General features: G+C 37.8%; 1 protein-coding gene across 3 annotated transcripts in view; it reads left to right on the top strand.

The window, feature by feature from the left end:
* Nucleotides 1-338: 338 nt before the first annotated feature.
* LOC118405677 overlaps nt 339-19,646 on the top strand; it is a 40,417-nt gene continuing 21,109 nt past the window's right edge. The window contains exon 1 of one of the 3 annotated variants that reach the window (XM_035805281.1): nt 339-730. The gene's annotated coding sequence lies outside the window, so the exon portion shown is untranslated. Of the gene's footprint in view, nt 731-11,476; nt 11,694-12,894; nt 13,045-19,646 lie in introns of those variants that run through there. The other 2 variants (XM_035805278.1, XM_035805282.1) reach the window with 2 other exon arrangements.

The following is a 19,646-nucleotide window of genomic DNA, read 5'->3' as shown; positions in this document are numbered from 1 at the left end:
AAAAAGTTGCACTTACGTTAATACCATACAGTATTGAGGTTGTTGCAGAATAGTAAATGTAAGTTGTTTTGTACTGCAGATGTACCTTGGCATTGTCTTATCCTCTCCCATCTATAGCGCACAACCTAACTGTAAGGAGGTGAAGTCACTTTGAAAGTATGTGGTCATGTGACACTTAAGTAATTCAGACATATGGTCAATGTTTATGGCAAGGCAACTTTGCACCCCAGACATGATAAATGGATATAAATCAATTAGCCAATAGAGATATGTGCTTACACCTTTTGGTATGCAATGAAAGAAAGCATAACCGCGGTCTTGTTTACATTAATGGTTTATTTTTACCCCTCCATACAAAAAGGATATTTCGTAAAGGAATGGCAGCTGTCAGATGGCAATGTAGCGGGTAAACAGAGGTCAACTACGTGGTCAACAATGAAGGAAGAATGGGACCAATGGTGTGTGTTTTCCCCAACCCGTATCTAATAAGGACACTCAATCAGTTGATACAGGGAGCCAATCACATGGGCTTTGAGTTTTTCTATGCCAGGTGTAATCGAAGCCAGGGATGAAAGGCTTGCGTGATGTTTTGCGTTGAAGCGTGCCTGTTTGTCTTACTTGGTCCGGCGCCAATAGGGGCAGGAAAAGCCAGCTGTGGTTTCAGAGAGAGTACAAGTCACGCTGCGTACTATAGGACATCAACAGGTCCGATCTGCAGGGAGATTTGAAAGTAAGTTGGACTTTTGCGTCCTTTTGTAGCTGATCTTCTTATCCGTATGTTTATGTAGGGTGTTTGATGGTAAAACATTTACCTGTGACAAACAGGTTCTGTTTATGATTTCGAGAGTTCTCTTGGGGGTCTGGAAAGTACACGGTTACGTCTTGTAGTTAGTTCTTTACTTTTTCTGCAAGAAGTTTTGTTTGTATCTTGCAAAGTAATGAGCAGAAGTTCTGAAGATGTCAGCTTGAGCATTTTGAAGTAAAATCTTTTGAGACAGCGAAATCAGTGAGTATCTGAAATTGTCAATTTGATTGTTAAACAGAAAGGTGTTGCTAGCATCTGCCTTTGGAAATTAGCATGTACATGTAATGTTACAGCAAGCTTAAAGATGTTTGAAGACTTTCATACAGAGATTATAGTGCCACTCTACAAATGACTTAAGACTAAGTGAGTTTCCTTGTAGGAAAGCCATTAACCACTTGATACAGGGATCTATTGTGACTATTGAGAGGTAGTCATGAATGCTGTGGTGAAAAGACTATCCACTTACTTGGAATACAATCCTTTATGGCTGTTACTTTCAAGTTTTCAGATGTCTCCTGCAACAAAAACATTATTGTTTTCAACTTTTTCACATTTGGTACATTGTCATTTTGCATTTGATCAACATAAGCTAAATATTAATCATAGAATATTGTTTTCTGATATAAGAGAAATTAAGGTTTTTTAAGTTTTTCCTAGGAGCTTGACTGTGTTCTTTTGTACCATTTTCTGAATTATTGTGGTTTAAGAATGTAAGATTCTTCCTTTTATTCAGACCACTGTCATTGGTGAAAATTTCAAAAGCTAGTTAAAGTCCGCTGGTAGTTTTTAGAATCAGAAACAACTTTTTGAATCAGACAAGTGCAGTCGACTGCTTTTATAAAGTTATGGTATTGTGTAGAGTTGTAAACTGCTTCTTGTAGCTTCATGTTTCCCCTAGAAATGACCATTTAAAAGTTTGTCATGTCTCCAACAATTTCTAAACCACCTGTCCTTGGCTTTGTGACCTTAGATTTGTTCTAAAAGTCTCCTACAATGTTCAGGTGAGGACACTATTTTCAAGGTCATCTCGGCAGGTTTTTGTAAGGTGGCAGACATGTTGTTTTTGCCACTGGACTAGAGGTCTCGTGTTCCCCCCAGACCCGAGTTGTTTTATTTGCCCCCTCCTTACGTGCTTACTGCTACGGAGCTATGTAAACAGTCTCCCCTTTTATAGGTTAATCCAGCACCGTGTAAGCAGATTCCTCGGACATGGGATTTGTTCATGGATGCTACTGAACTTCATGTTACTGTTGGCATTGTAATGCTAGTTCCCCTTTGGTTGGGGGGGACAACCTATATCCCGGGTAAAAAATAGCGTATCTAGGGATATCAAGTCAGTGGACTGTGGTTTCAAAATTAAGCTGCAATGCTTTGACAATTTTGCAATTTGGAACCACCGTCAATAGACTTGAAATCCCTAAATACCCTGTTTTTAAAGATAGCGGATATAGGTTACCCTGCGAATAAAGGTGAACTAGCTTTGTTTAAAATCATGATACAATCTCAAGGTTTAAAATGCAAGCTTGTTATAATGCAGACAATCAAATTTTCATCACAAATTTCAATGACATAGAAGAAATTTAAGATTCAAAGTGGCAGACCATGAATTATAGCTGCATCTTTCAGCAAAATGTGTACATTATTTCCACAATAGATTGCAAATTTATCATATTTCAAGGAGTACTGGAAATGACATTTACCACAACAGAGCTTCTCAAATGAGTCAAAGCCAACTCTGCTGCCTTCTTTTGTCCTTCAAGCATTTAAGGTAGAAAATAGACTTTAAGTGTCAGGTGAACCTTCTTATATGTTATATGATCACTTACTTGTACCATGCAACTGTTAAGCCTGTATAGGCAGTTGCCTTGAATTTGAAGTGCTCTCTACTTAACCCTCAGGTATCATAACTTCCGATGCATGTTGTGCTGTATGCAAAGTCAGATCTTTATGTCATTAACGGTTGGTTTATTCTCCGTGTTTGTTACATTCATACAGCAATTAGTATCAATGTTATCAAATGCTGTAATCTTAATTGCCCAAGCCTATTGCTTTCTAAAGTTGTGTTAGCAAAACCTGGCAGCTGAGTAAAAATCATGATTCACAAGACTTTTTTCATACACAGGTTAAATCTCACATCTCTCTGTACTTTAAGTTCATCCACTTACAAATAAGTTGACTCTTCTTAATAGTAGGAAGAGTGAGGGCTCTTAAGATTGGATCATAACGGTGAAAATTATCCGCAGATAGATTTTCACACCTTTTCATTTGTGATTGACAGGACCCTTTCTGTCTAAAGTGAGTCTTTGATCGTGTGCCTTTGTCTGGGTGTATTTGTTTTGATTGTGAAGTACCACACACTAAGGCTCCATTAGTAGGATAGTGCAGGAAGAGCATTATGTAAGGAAGACCTTGTGTTTAATGGCACTTGTTGATAGCAAAGTTCATTAAGAACAATTAAAGGACTGGAGCAGTAGAAAGGATCAAGTAGTAAACAGGTAAACTGTGTTCATACATCACAAAGAAGTGAAATATTTATTGCTGCTCTCTGTACTGCAGCCTTCAGAAATAGTTGTGAGTTTAATGTTACTTTTCCTTTTTGGTCTAGTGGTAATTTTGTTTTCCATGCTGAGTATCATATTGATTTCATCGCCATTTGACAGATTGAAAAAGAAACAGAAAAAAAACTTGCCGTATTTTAGGTTATATCTGCCCCAAGTTCTTAAAAATGGGATTTTTCATCATGTTTCACTATTCTGAAAACTATAATTAAACCACAGTTAGGTATTGGTATTACGAAGAGACTATTGCCGATTGTAATAAGTTACATGAGAATGTCTTCTTTCAATTAAACACCTAAATGACCTTGCTTTGCTTTACTTAATTGAAATTGCAATGAAAACAATACAACTTGAAAGTGGTACGCCAATCAGCAATTAAGCGTATGTTGCAGACTACCGACATTACAAGCACATTTAATACAATGCTAAAATACTGAGATCCATAAAATTCCATACATAGAATGACATTGTCTATTTGATGACCTTTTATATGAACTGGTCTTATCAGTAAGTCACACGTGGATCCATCTCTAAAGTAGAAACTTAACACAATCGGAACCTAAGAGACAAACCATGATATCCACACTTAAACCCACAAAGCCCATGCCTCAGACTATAAAGCCCTTTAGACACAGGAAGCTTACGCAGTGTGTTTATCCGGATTAACAGGTGAAACTAGAGATCCCTGAAAGACGATTAATCCTGTCCCAGTCCATTGACTGTGTGGACAGCGTAGAAGCGTGATCGGCCGCAGTTTGGACGAAGATTTGATAGTGATCCTAGAAACAAAAACAAGCGACTGGCTTCTTTTTGTTAGACTGTTTTTCTAGGTTAAATTCTTATGGTATATTGGATAAACTTAGGATAAAGATATTAAGGGACTTTGTGGAAAGGGTCTCATGCATGGATTACAATACTGTAGAAGATTTTGTATGGTTTTTGAGGGCTTTGGATGTTGTTGTTTTTCGTAGGATATATGTTCCAGGTGTCTGCCATGCTGGCATGATGTTTGCTCGACTTTTGTTTTGGAACAGGTGCAGTGTGGGGTCAACGACCTGTTGTTTTGCCGAGAACTTACTTCTCACTTTTCGTTGTCTTGATCAGAGGTGGTTAACTGATGGGGAAGGAAGGGACAAAAATGTCATGTCAGTGACTGTCGCATTTGAACTGAATTAGAGAGAGACAAGTGCTTTGTACCCAGCAATTAAAGAACAGTTGTGGGCCTTTCAATATGGCTCAATTGAAATTCTTTAAGAATAAAGAATTCCCACTTTGACAGAATTTGATTACCTTAAGACATTTCATCAGGAACACACATGTATCTAACCAAGTCACGTGTTGGGAACAGCTCCCAATACGTTATGATATGCCCATCGTTATTGTCTGAGTGTACGCTATCTCTGGTATCTGTGTCACTGGTAACCATATGCTGGTGTATTATCACACGTACATGACGCAGTTACAGTTGGGTCACGTGGCATTCTGTTACCTGAGGTCATCTCAGTGTTGAAAGAATTCCATAAAGGTCTTTGTGAATAGTTTCTTGAGCAAAGCTAATATAAATTGTATTCAGAAACCCATGGCCACTATCAAACAGACAATAGAGGACAGGAAATTATGACACAACATACTTTGCAGTTGATTCAGAATAGATACAAAGCTTCACAGACTTAGTGAATAGAGATTTCTGCCAAGATAAGGCGATATCAGTGTGTCGATCAAAGAATACCACAATGAAATCAGATCTCATCTGGATTTAAACAAAGTATCTGCAAACATTTTGAGTCTTTGCCTCTCGCTCCCCATCTGGACACCTGTCCATCAAAAACGGGGGTAGAAGAAAGCAAGGCCACCTGCTGTGGAGTGTGGGGTGCCTGTGTGGCCTAATTTTCAGATGATTCGTTTAGTTTGAAAGTCTGAAAAGCAATTAGCTTTCTTACCACCAAAGAAACATTTTAGCACTGAATTTGCATGAAGGCTGCAGGGAAAAGATGCTTTATGTGTCACTAAAGGGCTGAAAAAAACAAATTAATGGATTCTAGAACAAAACTCCTGGCAATTAGTAGAACACTGTATTGAAAGTTCTGTCAAATTGCATTACTATTTGCAAACCAATGATGCATTCTAATCAAATGAAACAACAGGTGTTTGGCTATTGTCCAACTTTCTCTAATTATACCAAATACAACTTAATCTAATTATACCAAATACAAACAGTGTGAACAAAATGTTCTTAGGTAAATCTACTTCTAGCTAACATATTCATCCATGACTTATTATACTTCTGATTTGAAGACTGTTTTTTTCTAGCCATTGCAAACATCATAAGATTGCTTTGAGGTTATCAACTGTCATCATTTTCTTACTAGATTCAATATAGCGTGCTTGCTTAAAGTTTAAGTCTTTGCTGTAGTTGTCAGAGGTTAGAGGTGAGGACTGACGTGTTAAGAAGCATGTCATCTTACATACCTGTCTGCTAGCCTGCACGTACCTGTCACTCCTGGCTGCAAAGCGTTTTGTTCAGGATGTATGCTAGGCTTAACATACGTTAGCCAAGGGTATTGATGTGTGCTTGTCTTGCAAGGTGCTTGAAGACAGCAGGCCAGCGAACAAAGAGTAGCGAATGCTTGTCACATGTATTTGCAGGTGTTAGTTTTTTTTAATGCATGGTTGGGATGTTTTGAAAGCCAGAGATTTTTCAAGTGAGGTGTTGTAAGAAAAGCTGTCATATGTTTCTGTTGTGAACAGTTGTGCTGTTTCCCACGATCAGATTCTGTTCATGGTAGGCCATTAGGGTGATAGAAAATGTGTCATTTGTACACTGGGCACTTCAACAGAGTGAGTATTTTTACCTAGCCTTTCAGTGAACATCCAATTACGAGAACTGTTAAACTTGAGTGTAAGATAGGCAGAGGGCTCACTGTAGGAATCAATATACAATGTTTTCTTATAATCAAGTTCAGCTGTAGTTGGTTAAACTTTTGTCAGTTGAAGTTCTTAATATGATAATCATTGTATGAAGTAGCTTCAGTAAGTCAGCACAAGGTTCTCTATTAGGCCTGGGGAGCCAAGTTCTTTCCAATGATAAGCTGTTTTGTGTGCCTCACTGGCTATTTTTGTATAAACAACAATGTTTTCCTTCTGAGGTAGCCCCATGGCCCCAAATTTCTATTGGTTTTGAGATAAGCTAGTTGGGAGAAGATTACAAAGATGCATGCATGGAAGGACATGTTGATGTAACAAAACCTTGAAAATGCAATTTAGATTCCATATCTCGAAACAGCCACAACCGCAAGAGAGCCAAACTTCAGAAATTGTAAAACCCACATTCCACTGCTGCCCATTTTTAACCACCTGTTTGCAGTAGTCCACTGGGTGTTTTGAAGTTTACCCAATACTACAAGTGGTGTGTCAATGTTTGTCTGCTTGGATGGACTTTCCCAAGTGCTCGGGGGCTATGTATGTACCTGAGGTCATATTTGCACTTTTCTAGACTTTATACTTTGCTGTAAGGAAACATCATGTTTTCACAGAGAACAGCAGCATTTTATTATTTTTTTTAGACTCTATTCTTTGAATATTCTACCATACCTCTAAGGTTGGAAAGGAGTTTTTAGAATTATCATTCTATTCTTCTGTCAATTTTCTGAATACTAGTAGCAAATCATTTTCAAACTTGTGTTTTGCAAGGTTTTCCCCATCCATCATTCAATATTGCACCCCGTGTAACTCATCCTTGTCTATATCTTGAAACTGGAAAAAAGTGATTTTTTCAGATTGAAAAGTTACTCAATTACCCACATTAATTTTTTTAAAGTTAAAGTTAAAGTTAAAGTTAAAGTTAAAGTTAATTCATGTTTTAGCAAAGTTTGCTTGCTGTTTCCTTTTGTAGCCAGTGTTACAAACTTAGTTTTACCCAATATGGCTCATGTACATCATTGATAAATCATTTACTATATAGTAGGTGAAACAGATTGATGTGCAGGTAGAACATTGGAATTCTCCCTTGTGGTAACCCCTATCATACCCCCTGAATACTTGTGAAACCTGTTAAGTGCACATTTATTGATTTTCTAACAGTACAGAAGGAAAACTTTCAGGCAAGTGTTAAATGATGTAACTTGCAGTGCCATCTTGCAAAAGGATAGACAAGGTGTAAAACTTGAAATCAGAATCTGATGACTTAAAACCTCGTACAAGGTGATCAACTATTTGTTTTCAGTTGTTGTTCTGCAAGCAAGTTGGTTTGTTAATTTGTTACAAAATGATACAATATAAGCTGCAACCATATGCTTTGAACAGGTGTGATAGTTTTACGGTATTTGGATTGGATAGAAATGAAATACCTCATATAAATTGTCTTAATGTGTTGTTTTACTAAACTGTATGACACTGTTGATAATTGTTTTTCTCTAGATGGCCTGATGTTGTTCTCACATACTTGGAAGAATGACCTTCCTGTTTAATTGTTAGTTAAGGTACCATTATGGATCGAGGAAGTTAACTAGATTGTCAAGTTAATGAAAATTGTAATCTTCTTATTCACTCAATGGTTCAAACCAGACTCATCTGGCTGTAAGTGTAACAAATTGATTCTAAGTTTAAAGTCCACAACCAGACAGTGGTTTGCAGCAGCTGTGTTGTTGTTTTCTGTTCTTGTTGCAGACAGACAGAGAAATCAATTCTGCACAGTTTTATTGGTGGTCATGATAACATCTCTCAGCTGCTGAGTATTGCATAACATTGTGCAAGTTGTATTCAAGCATATATTACACTAGAGGAATGCCAGATGAATAGGATGTTTTTAGAGAGTCAACCTGTTTCGATTATGTCATTCTACAAAAATTGTTTGTTATTCTTGTACTTGCATTTTACAGCTGAAAGGAAACTTGGGCAATGCTTGTTTTTTTTCTCATGGGGGGCTTTACTGTTGTGGAGGTCTGATTCTTACTTAGATATCCACGTCATTGACAGTTGACTCAAGTTTTTTGCTGTCTTCAACTCTTTGCGTCAGTGCGTCAGTGTTGCCAATACGCCTTTATACACAAGCATGCCATTCTAGCATTCAAGGAACTTTTAGGTGAAGAATTTGTTTTTGTTTTTTTCTGGTTCTGGATAGTGAATGGCCTTAGTATATCCAGCATGACCAGGCTTTGTGAACAGTCCTCTTGGCATGTTGTACTGACGTCTTACCTGCAAAGATGCGTAGAACAAATGACATGACTCAGTGACACCTTTTGGTCTGCACTTGAACTAGAGAAACCCTGTGCCAAAGCTCAGGTTTGAACCAGGATCATATAGCCTCTCAAATCCTGAATAAGTCATCTCCTTCTTATCTTCAAGTTAGTAATAATACATTATATAATACCGTAAAGCTTGCTCTCAATGCTGCCTCTAGTATGAGTAGTTTTGGAGCTGTGTCTTGGCCCACTTTGTGTGTTGAGTATTCAGGTATGACTCCTTTGCATAAACTTAATGCATTCTTCTAAAAGTAGGAACTTAAAATATTTGTATCACTAGGTAACGATTTTGGCATTTTTTGTTGTTGAATGTTAACAAAATTTACCAGACTGAGGGTGGTTGCTAAACTGGAGACCAACTTCAGGCATCTCAAGTGTATCACAATTATCAGTGGTGTTATACTTTTTGTTATGAAAACTAGCATTAGGCTGTGTGAACCATTTTCTTCTTAAAGGGTGAGGAATGCAGGAATGCAGGAATTTTGGTCAATATTATAAACATCCTAGAATTGAAGTTGGTCCCACTAAGCCGTTAACTATGTCTAGCATTAGCATAGCTGGAACTCTAACACATAAGAAACAGGATGTACACCAATACTTAATCCCTAACCACTACTCCACTGCACCTATAGGCCTACCACCATTGGATTGCACCAAAACACCTATCTTAAGCTTAGTTATTTATTGTTTAAATGCTTGGATGTTCACATTGATTAAGTTAGTCGTATATTTAGTACCCCCCGAGTGCTGATTTTCTTGGTTAGATAAAGGCAAAGGGTGGCTAGATTAAGCTTTGGCGAAACATGTTGTGACAAATATTTTGTGACGCACTGAAGCATATGTATAGGAATGCCTTTTCTGACATTGAAATATCACCTGACCTTCAGAATCCGGGATCCCTTTGTGGTATAAAATGTCTGTTGTGCACAGGTCAGCGAGTTTAGATAATGTGGGCTGATAGAGATTTATGATTTGAGTGATACATGGATTTATGTTTGCAAACATATTTCTTGTAATGTTTTCCAGAATTCAATATCAAATTAAAGTTTGCACCTTAAAGTTTCCTGAAGAAAGATAATGGATTCAGGTAGCTCTAGAATAGATTTTAAACAAAAAAGATTAATATATTGCTGACTTGTAGAGGTGTCTATTTTTTGTATGATTTCATTTTGCATTGGAGGTTGGTGCTTTGTTTAGAAAATGAATGTTTATACAGTTTAGCAAGATAGATTGTATAGAGTTAGTAGCTGCCAAAACTTGTCAAGATTTAAAAAGCAACCAACATTTGCCTGAAGCTTACTTAGTCCTTAATGGAGTAATGTATCTTGAACATACTCAGTATTCAACACATGCACCTCGTATGTAACAATGTAGTAAGAGGCACTAACTTAAATGTATCAAATGAATTAAGGTAAGGTACACAGGCATTAAGAAGAGGAATATTGCATAACTAGTCAACTTGCTCCCTGTGCCATAGTTTTATATAGGATAGCTGTTGTGATTAATTATTGGGCAAATTCTTCAACAGACATTGAACCGACAACGTGTGGTCTGCTGTGACCATAAGGCTGATTTTTACGTCCGTCTTGTAGTCATGTTTTAACCTAGAACAAAGACACAAGGCCTGGCTCCCCCTGGAGGAAACACGGCAGCTCCTTATTTCCTTGGCATTCAACCAACACAATAAAACATTCACTCCACATCTATTATTAATGGATCTCCCAAGAAAAAACATTTGTGTAACATTCAATCTGGCGTGCCATGTAAAATTCATATTTGATCAAAGCAATCGCTGTGTGCGTAACACCACGCCGTGATTGTGTAAGGCATTCTGTACGCTAATCTGATGTGATCTGTATTATTCACTTTGAAGGCATAGTTTCCATATGTATACAATGTCAACAACTTAAACTGGCTTGTAGAGTTGCTGAGTCAACAGTTTTTTTTGTTATCATCAAGATTCAGTTCTCAGTTGCCAAGTTGCCATGGTGATGACAACAATAAATGGCATGATTTTGGTTTATGTATCGCAATTTTTGAATTAAAAACTTTGAAGTCAAAACAGCCAAGGATACATATATTGAAACCAAATAGATGTACTAATAATATGTTGATTCGTTTCTTTAATATGCAACTGGCTTGATACTTCTTTGCGTTATTTACTTTTGATTGAAAAGCTGGTGCAATCATTCTACCACAGAGTGGCAAAGCTTATAAAATATGACATAAAATGAAATACCATATACATGTACATGTATCATTATTTCTCAAAGTATCTTATTAAATCACTCCAAAATGAAACAGAAACCCAGAGAATTAGAAAAAAACAGTTCCTACAAATATTCTATAAGTTTTGTGAACTGAAGGTGATTGCCCTTAAGTTATAAGGTCCCAGGCATGTGCTTAAACCAGAAAAGTCAAAATTGTCTGACAGGGGTGTCAATCAATCTGTCCTTATGATAAATCTGTTCTGTTACTAAGTGGGTCATATGAACTATAGATAATGCAATGTTGGGGTCACTTGGGGGCCAGCTGACATGATATACTGTGTTCATTTTCCCATTAAACAACTTGCCTTGGCCATCCTGTTATTACACCTACCGCACATTGTCATTTCCTTGTTGGAACGTACCAAATTTCCCAAAGAGGAGGGACACCCTTAAATGTTATACTGAGTGTCATCTAGTTTGACAAATTAAACCTAAGATAAGATTCTATCTTTAACTTAATTGTAATGATATTAAGATAGTCAGAATTCATTTTAATCAATTAGCAGGATACAGCCCTAGAAGCACATTCCTATTAGTTGCCACTAGTGGTACAACCCGCAGCTATTGCATATGCATGTTGTACATTACTGGTTGTGGTGGCCGTCTGCTTGCAGTATGCATGCGCCGTGCCGTTGGGTGCACAAGTGAGATGTATTGGGCTGGCCGTTATGGCCTCCTAGACGAAAGGCTTGGCTTGGTGTGGAATATACATGTACTGATACGCACATGAGGGTGTGAACAGAATATACATCCCGTGTTAGGCTGAATGTACGTAGATGTTCTGATGTACGGGACTGAGTAGTGAGTACCCTATTCAAAGGTGAGTCATTGTCTGTTATTCTCTGTCTGGCAGAATCCAAGCACAGGTTTTATCACCATGCCTAGTATGTACTCTCAGACTAATCCATGAAAGCCAGTCGTGACTTTGATTTGAGTGTATCGATCAACGATAGATTTGAAGTCTGCTTGTGAAGAAAATGGAAACAGATATATACTAAGCCCTCTTTTGCAGTCTCCAGCATAGAGTCTCGTTGAAGGCCTTGCAATCATTCTGAGCTTTCAGTACCCTCTTGCTTGGACTTGTGAAGAGTACTGGTTGGCCTTTGTGAGGGTTTAGTGCAGTGGAGTGCAAAGTGGCTTGGCTTGAATAGGAACAGATGAGGTGTTATGACGGGGTGGGGAGACATCAATAGAATTTTTTATGGAATCTTTTAAAAAGTATGAAATTTAGAATTAACTGCAATACATTAGGAACTCCGAGAAAATAATGGTTTGCATGTCTACATGTTTGTCATCGTATATAAAAAATAATGATTATTACACTCATGAGCCTGGTACTGCAAATTTTGAATAGCTTTTCTTTGTGGAAAGAACCTATATTTATTGTCATATGGCATTTGGCATGTATGGCAATTTGCAAGGAATAGAAAAGTGGGTCAATGATATGCTTTGCAGTGCATGAATACTTGTTATGCACCTACCAAATTAATTTCTGTAACCTTTCATAACATATTTTTTCTGGGTGAAGAACAGTCACAGATGCTAAATGTAAAATACATGATACTGGTGTCTTTTTTTCTCTAAAATAATACATGAAGCTATTTGTGAGGTATGTCAATGCTTGTGGAAAGTAACTTTGCTAAGGTATCAAATTGTGTGGCCATTCTGTGATTATAGAAAATTTTACATCAAATTCAATGGATATAACATCCTTGAATAATAGCTGTATCTTGAAAATTGAGCATATGAGAAACACTGTGTATGTCATTTCTCAAGTAATTAGCACATTAATTAGTGTTCAAGTCAAATTTCACCAACAGCTTCTGCCCATTGATTTTCATTTGTAGACTGATAAAACTTGTTTGGGATCTGAAGTTTCAGTCTTCACAGACTACTCCACAGTCTGGTCCTGCATGGCTTCTTCAGTTCTAATCGCCTATTTACGGAAGATAACGATCACTTTTCTTATGATAATTAGATTGTTGCAGGCACAAAAGCTGGGATGATTACCATGTCAAACAGGCTGCTCCCCTGCCCACAATATATTGAATATACTACTCAGGAAGTGATGCTTTAAGACGCTAGAGGACTCAAGATTTCCAAGAACTGGTACTAGGACCCACCCTGACTATTGTTGCCCTTCCCCCTGTTGGTGAGTCCAAGGAGCCTTGGTGAGTCAGAGTGATTTTATGGTTTAATGCATATTACATGGTCTACCCTTGGGTACTGCCAGCTAGTTCTGCATCTGTGTAAAGTGGTTACAGCTGTGCCACATAGACAGAACCTCACCCATCAAGTTAGGTAAGAATCAGATTATGATCAAATCCTTTGTTCGATGCTTTATGTGAGAACAATGGTGACGTTTAGGCCGTCTTGTTATCTCGATCTTGTAATGGTTTCAGAGCATGTTGATCATAAGGTCTGGACTCTTTCCTCTCTCACAAGGTATCGGCTTTGGAGACAGAGCTCACAAAAGCTGCAGCTATTTTCAAAATGTTCTGCAATGAAGAAAGACTGGTTTGACTTTGTGGTATTGTACAGAAATGCATTGTTGGGCAAGATTGTCTTCAATACTGTGATGTCTGCGTTCTTTTGATGTCTTTTTTTTTTTAGTCTTTGCAATGTTGCATATGTTTAGTGGTTGGGTCACTTTTCCCTCAGGCTCTCCTTTCTGCAATCTAAAGCAAAGGCAATGTTTTGAGGAACAGATTAAAGGGTTGGGCAAACTGACAACCTGAATAACTGGTGGTCCCAACAAGTCCTTCAATTGAAGAGCCCTCACGGTGTCGAACAAGTCCATTTCATCAGATCTCATCCCACTTACAATTTTATCCACACCGAATTGCATGGACAGTTTGTTTTCCGATGTATCACTTTATTCAGGTACATACCACGACCCCCTTTGTTTCCTGTTGATCCTGAACCGCGGGCAAAAGCACCAGATAAAATCAGACCTGCCCTGCCGTGTTTTGGTTGGAACTCTAGCCGCTCCGAGAGGTAGCGCAGCCCGGCGCCCGGCGTCCAACTTCAGAGGGAAACGTGTTTGTTTTGACTTTGCGGCAACGTCACCAGATGCCGCATAACTGGGCTCTCTCTGTCATATCCTTGTTGATATGCATCGTTAATGACAGACAAAACCACCTGTTATAGTTAGCAACCCACAATATTGAATATGGGGCATGGTAGGTCAGGGGACAACAAAGAATACAGATTGTACACTCTACTGACGTTACTCCAGTTACAACTCAGAACGTGTTGTGCAATGTACAGGCTGACATTGTGTACGTGCCATGTGCAAAATGGTGTTGACGTCATTTGCCACTATATTCTTTTATCATGATTCTTTTATGACGTACAATACAATAGTGGTCTTTCTCAAGGCAATTGTTTAATTGCTTTTTGTTTGAAGGTCTCCCTATATGATTGGTTTATTTGACCTTCAGCACCATATGTGTATGTTAAAAAGATCACAGTGACAGTGATTTAGATTTTCAGACTTCAGAGGTAGAGACCAAACCCTGTTGCACAACTTTCAAGAGTTCATCCCATTCGTAAGGACTATAATTTCTAAGTCCCAGAACAAAACATTGTACCTGCATTGCATGCTTTATACTTTTGTGTTGAAATGCTTAAATTATATTTGATTTGTAAGATGACCATCATCATTAAAACAGTTCTTGCCAGGCCATTTGAAATTTTGATCAAAAGTTGAAGCTAAGACATGTTTCTTTGAAGTATGATCTTTTCAATATCAGAAGTAAGCCTCCTAAAGAATGTGAATGTTTTAAACATATAGTTAGATGAATGTATATGATTTTGCATAGCTTTTAGACTGAATTTTTACCAAATTGTCTTTCTTGATAAGATTCTTAAAGACATGGGAGTTGTATATAGTATCTGACAGAATTCTTGGTGCCATTCGCCACAAATGTGATGCCTTTTATATCGCACCATTCTCTGTGGATTTATCAATTATGTATGGAGTGTTGTAGGGGGATGGATTGTCGGTTGTAGAATCAAGAGTTAGACAATTAATTGGATGGAAGGAGAGCCGTCTGGACTGATTTATAGCTTTGACACAGTTACGATCGTATCAGGCTCAGTCTCCAATGTCTGCATGGAAATATGTTTGACAAATACGTGAAGATCACCACAGCAAGTAAATTTTGTCAATAACATCCTCAGAGTCTGCAGACTGCAAAAATAATGAGATACAGGGCAAAAAACAAGACCAAAAAAAGCAAGATGGCTAAATCTACAAAATAGACACCATAAACATTTTAACAAGAGTTGAAAACATGGTACCACTGACAACAAATCATTCAAAGTATTCAAGAAGTGAACTAGTGTAGTAAAAGTGACACTAGTGTGGTAGACTGGTCACAACATACTTTCCCATTTTGTTACTTTCTTGTCATGTTGACCATCTCCGAAGAAGAAAAAATTCCAAGACTTGTTTTTTTTTTTCTGAAATCAGGCGAAATTAATGAGCGCACGGATGTGATCCATAAAATTTACTTGCTGTGGCCTTACAATCATATCAGGTGCAGTTCCAAATGTCTGCATGGAAATATGTCTGACAAATAAGTGGAGAGCACACGATTGTTGTGTCAGCACTTGGGGCAGTATGCTGTATATTATGTACACTATATGGCCGAAATTAATATCACAAGTATAGAAAGTTGTTGTAACCAATATGGTACATGTGTGTACAAAAACCATCTGCCTTTGAGACTGCACCATTGTATGGTTAATAGAGGTCAAATGTCATTAAACAAGTGTCCTTCTATCCTATCTTCTAATCAATCTAAGTGGGCTTTTAGACATATACATGATTATAGATAATGAGAAAATATATCCTGATCAAATTTCTAACCTTTCTGGTATACCTGGGCAGGTGGCCAAAGAAAGGATGCTCAACACTTGACAAAAATAGATTGCTTGATTTTGCAATACAGGAAAAAACAAGGACGTTAACTTCCTTGGACTTGAAGACTTAGTCTATTCCTCCTAAAGACTCAAACTCTTCCTGGTAGTGAGTAAAAAAAAACTATCATGGTACCAGGTAGTTGGATGAGAATGGACAATCCAGGATTTAAACCCAGGTTCTAGCCAGCATCCGTCCGTCCATCCATACTTTGACGGAATTTTGCAGCTAGGGACGGACAAAAATTTTGCCCATTCCAACCTCTGTGACGGACAAAAATTGGCATGTTAAGATTCATATCAAACAAATGAAATTTCGGAAACATCTCCAGAAATTGAAACAAGCTCTAAATATTTTGGTCGAGAATCAAACTTGCAGTGATCTACGATTGTACATGAACCACACAGCACAAGTCAACTGTTGACTAAAAGATTAAGCAGTGACTTTATTTCCAGTCGACCCAACTCCTTGAATGTGTGGATTAAAACCCTCTCATGCATGCATGTCTTTTTGACAGCTCACTTACTGAAAGGTGGATAACATTGTTTAAACTTTACTCCTGTCACGGCATCTTAGCCCAGACCCATTGCTACATTTGATAGACTTACCCACCAGTAAAGTCTGCTTACCCGTTGTCAAAGCAATGTCAGATTCGAGATTAGAACCAGGAGCCTCACTGTTTGAAGTAATTCAGTATGAAATCTGTTCATCCTCCTGTGAAAGGAAAGTAACAAGTTAATCCTTGCTGATGCGTCCACCTGTCTTTCTTGGTTTGCTTCAAGCTTTTGACAAATCATACTTGAAAGCTTTGCCCTTATCAGGACATCTTGTTGTACTGTGTCGTATTGATTTAGATATCAGGAAGTGCACATCAGAAAGTGCACATCCTGTGACATTGCTTGGTCATGTGTGGCCTGTTTTCAGAACACATGTGGCCAAGCAATGCATGTCAGTGATTGTCAGGCTTCATCATTGATTCTATTAGGATTGCAGCAATGCTGACTGTACAACATTTCTGCAAAATATGTCAAAATGCACAATTTCTACCAAATCCTGAAGATAATTGAATGAGAAAACAGGTGGCTGTGACTGCACACAGTGTCATTAGAGGGAGCAAGATTGGTTCAGAGAAATTCAAGGTCCAAAGGTGCAAGGAGGTTGAAAGGTGGTAACCTTTACCTTCATAAAATCTCAACTGTCCCCAGCTGGCTTTCTGCATTATGTATCTTAAGTGATCCTTGGATTGCAGAGAACATTTACTTGGTTCAACTTCAATTCTACGAAGGACCCTTATCCTTAGATGGAATTTCTTGATGGTACTCTAGGTGTAATTGGAAACTCTCGACATATTATATAATGTACTCTTCAATCATCATAGTAACATTTGCATGTGTGCTGGTGTCTATATCGAGTTTTTCTTCCCTCTTCGCTGTGCTCCTGTTTTGTTGTTTTTTTATTTTAATTTCTGACAGCAGCTTATCGTATGATATTAATCAGCCTTGATAGAAAAGAAAACAGTTTAATTTACATCATGCCACACATGCAAAGAGCAGGCTTACAGAGCTGTCTGGCCTTCAAAAGAGATGCTAATTGCTAGAGAGAGCTCAAGGTTCGAGCAACAAGAGTTCGGTATCAAACGGGCTCACAAATCTTCCCGAGAATAAGGTTAAGGCACGAGCTTGATCCCACTGGCTTTGGGTACATTGTGTTTCAGAACAGAAGGCTTTGTGATCATGATGTTCATAAATCCAAAGATATTGTGGAGAAATGTCAAAACAGCTTTGTCCAGATTCCATGGCTTAATCTGTGACGCACGATGCCAGGGCTATAAGGCTTTAGAGATCCTGCCGTTCTGGTAAACATGTTTTACTACCCAGTTAAAGGTCTTAAACTTCGTAATTTACTACTGACATTTGATTCCATCTGGGGGTTACATAAAGTGCAGTATTTATTATTTTGACTTTTACCGCCAGCATTGGATTTGGTCCCAGAATGTCAGTGTTTCACTCTCCCTGCCCTTACTGGCTTCTTTGTATCCAAAGTCCCCAAATCTGAAGTTGTGCAAGTCACAGTGGAAGAAATTCAGGTTATTCTGCAATTGGAAAAGATTCTACATCATTTATGCGTCTGTGTTTTTTTTTTCCAGAATGGCATGTTGACAATTACAACATAGTCTTTCATTTTTTTATAGTAACTGTTCTATACTAAGATGAATGCATGCTAAAAAGTTTATGGCACACTCTAAGTAACTTCCCCAATGCTTTTTGCCTGGATGCATACATTGTGGCAATTTCTTTTCCCATCTGTTGCAAGGAGCGACAGCTTTCATACGTATTTGCTCAAGGTTTTGTGGTCTACATGCCAATGCCTTATATAAATTCTTTTCCTGCATAAAATCTGTAATTGAACCACAGATTACCTTGCAGTTGATCCAAAAATCTTCTCAAATACACTCAAGGTAAAATCTACATGTAAATGCCTTAGTTTATGATGCTAGGTTTAATGTGACAAATTAAGGACTACCATTTATCCAGTCAGGTGATTTTACGCATGCTGTATCTATATGTGTAAACTTTTGTTACAAGAGTCCAGCAGACAACTGTCTGAGATGCATGAAAACACCTGTCAAAGGTGTACTCTAACATCTCTACATCTTAAGACATGTGTTTTAAGCGAGACAAAAGGCATATTTTCTGGCCAGCTGCTCCACAATGGGTAGGCGCTTATCTGGATGGCTGGACAATAGATGAAATGGAAGGAGGTAAATGGTTTGGTCCTTTGTGACTTGATCGCTTTGATAGTTTTGTGTTCTTCCACTCTTCTTTCTCAGACAGCTAAATAGAGTACTAAAAGCATCTACCAGGTATCTAAGAAAATGAAATGTCAGAACTGTTCTCAGAGACAGTGATTTTTGAAGCACTGCTACTTTTGTTGGTATTGTTGCAGTGAAAAATCTTACGACATATTCAGTTTAATCATAAAATGTAGAGATGATAAAAAGATAACTGAAGGTTGTAAATAAATGGTAAACTTCACCAACCTCGCATAATTTAACTGAGCATAGCGTTGCAACAACTTTGTAACTTGATATTATTTTGTAGTCACAGTTACTTGACTGCCTAAACTTTGTGTATTATCATATCTTTTATGCTTGCTTAATTTGCTTGCGTGTACAACTGTATACTGTAACTAAGTTACATGTAGTTCTCATAGTTATGATAATATTCACTTTATACCCAAAGTACAAGGTTTTTCCTTAGGAAATTTTTTCTTTGAAAATTCCCGATTTCCTTACTAGTTACAAAAGTTATGATATGTCTTAAGGTCTGTGAGAAAGAGTATAAGACTAGAGGCTTTATGATAATGCCCCAATGTCTTGGTTCTCAGCACCTTAAAAGCTGGTAATTTTCTTGGCATTAAAACAAGAAGCAGGACCTTTCTACCTGTTCATCCCAGGATTAAGTGGGTACAAAAGGGAACTGCTCTGTTGAGCCTCTCTTTGTCAAATGTCCTAAAATTGGAAGTAGCTCAGGTGAGAAAATATGCCAAATTTGAAAATGATATCTATCTCCCTCTGCCACCCACTCCATGCTACTACATAAGTACTAGTCTTACTTGTGTTATATTGTTCATAATTATGTTATACAATGATATCCAAACACGAATAGACTGAAGCACTTAAAAGACGTGTTACGTAACCTTCCAGTTATTGTATAATTTACAAAGTGATCTTTGTTTCAAGTGTTATTTTCTTCAAACATTATAAGCATGTGCCATGTAAACTACTGTCAGGCTAGCAATCTGGACAGTGCTTTCAGTATCCTAGATAGGTTTTTAATTGTGAAA

This window comes from Branchiostoma floridae, chromosome 18 (assembly GCF_000003815.2).
Source record: "Branchiostoma floridae strain S238N-H82 chromosome 18, Bfl_VNyyK, whole genome shotgun sequence".
NCBI classification, from domain to species: domain Eukaryota; kingdom Metazoa; phylum Chordata; class Leptocardii; order Amphioxiformes; family Branchiostomatidae; genus Branchiostoma; species Branchiostoma floridae.
Note: the sequence above shows the minus strand (reverse complement) of the source record. Positions and strands in the feature narration are given on the sequence as shown.